The sequence below is a fragment of the Rhagoletis pomonella genome, unplaced genomic scaffold, assembly GCF_013731165.1.
Source record: "Rhagoletis pomonella isolate Grant_MI unplaced genomic scaffold, Rhpom_1.0 Rhpom_scaffold_00012, whole genome shotgun sequence".
Taxonomy (NCBI): domain Eukaryota; kingdom Metazoa; phylum Arthropoda; class Insecta; order Diptera; family Tephritidae; genus Rhagoletis; species Rhagoletis pomonella.
In genome coordinates, this window is record NW_023458566.1 from 14,148,752 (window position 1) to 14,150,604 (window position 1,853).

Below are 1,853 nucleotides of genomic sequence, written 5' to 3' on the forward strand. Positions count from 1 at the left end.
CTCGAAACTTCTCGGGATTTTTTCGGAACTTTTTGCAATACTTCTGAACTTGTTGTAGTCGTTCGAACTTTTTTCAACGGTTTTTTGAGGCTTCTGAACTCTTTTCGGTATAGTTTTGAAATCACTTTTTCAAGAACGGTTCAGCATTTTTTGGGGCGCTTATCTCGGTAGCATTTTTTTTTTTTTGGAAATTTTTGGATTGTTTTTGTTTTTTTTCAGTTATTTTCGATGCTATTCGGAACAGTTTGTTTTCTTCCAGTTGTTATTCGGGCTCTGTCAAAGTTTTCTTTGTACATTTTTTATGAGCCGCTTCGAATTTTTCGATTAATTTCGGAACCTTTCATTCAACATTTTCAAGTGATTTTCGTTTTTTGTTTCTTTTTCAGCAATTTTGGAAATCTCTAGTGATTTGTTCGGATTCCTTGAAGCTTTTTTCGGGATTCTTTAGGACTTCGAACTTTTAGGATTCCTACGAAACTACATGTAAATATAGAGTGGCGAAGAGATGAGTTAAAAAAAAAATAAAAATAAATTTTATTTAATAACTGCTCACTTTCCTACGGGTATTTCACCATTTGTGTTTTGTTTTTGTACCGACAAATACATATACAAATATACATTCACATGAGCGCCCTAAAGCCTTGTAAATACCACCGTCATGTTGCACACTCATCTCCCTATTTGATTACAGACATTCGTGAAATTTTACATGCCTGACTTGCTGACCATGGCTGTAAATATGTATTTGCATCCATACATATACATAAGCATAAATATGTATACTGCAATTGTCGCTTTGGTAACTTTTGTACATTTTATGCATTTCATGCGATGACTTTTAATCGCATGCTCTGCAACATTGCACTGTTGTAACTCAGCAACAAACCAGGTGACCATGCAATCATTTTATCAATGCACACATCCAAATGTACAAATGTACACGCACGTACACACACACATACGCACGTATTTACATTTCTGCAGCACGGTATAATCCCACTCACAATGACTTTTTGAATGGAGAAGGTACTTTTGGTGGAAATTATTTGCGGCTAAAAATAGGCGCAGCTGAATGAAGCAATTGTTTTATTTGAGAATAGGCTTTAAATGCATGGCTGGCGTAAAACTGACATAAAATCTGTGAAAATTTAAAATTCCATTACAATAATTCTCCTTTAATGGCTTAGACTTTAAAATACTTCAAGTTTTGAAATCTTTAACGCAAAATCGAAAGCCGTGTTTAGCCAGTCTCCGAAAAACGGTCACAGACTAATTATGTTCGCTGGGGAAGAATTGTTCAACAAACAGAACAATAGGGCATATACTCTCTCTGTCCAAACTAGTCCCGAGGATTCAACGTAATTTTTAGAACTTCATTTCCACGGCTCAATGGGAAACTTGTAGCTCAGACCCCAATCAATTGGACTATAAATTATGGGCCATTCAAGACGCCGTAACTGGCACGACTTGACATCCAAGCGTTTAGGCTTTGAAGCGCACCCTTGTCCGAGCAGTAGAAAATGTCCCAATGCATTGCAGTAGTTTAGTGGCCAAACTGACTTCGCCGCTGCTAGATACCAAAATGAGTCCATTTTGAATATGGTGTTCTACAATCTTTAGTCAATGAATAAATATGACAAAAAGGCGATTCGTTTTCATTTTGTTTGCCAAATACCATGTACCAAAACATTTTCCAGTACTAAGTTTATAGGTAATAAGTGACTTTATTGCCTTCTTTAAAGACATGTATAGAGGCGCTAAGGATGCTACAAGTGCGACCAGTAACATTTCATTCGTATTAACCGCCTCTAGTGTTTTTTGTCGGTGGTGTGGCTGTTAAACTCTGCGTGGGA

At 36.6% G+C, this 1,853-nt stretch overlaps 1 protein-coding gene across 1 annotated transcript in view; it reads left to right on the forward strand.

The window, feature by feature from the left end:
• Nucleotides 1–1,853, forward strand: part of LOC118747594 — a 111,469-nt gene that overhangs the window by 106,468 nt on the left and 3,148 nt on the right. The gene's annotated exons all lie outside the window — the stretch shown is intronic.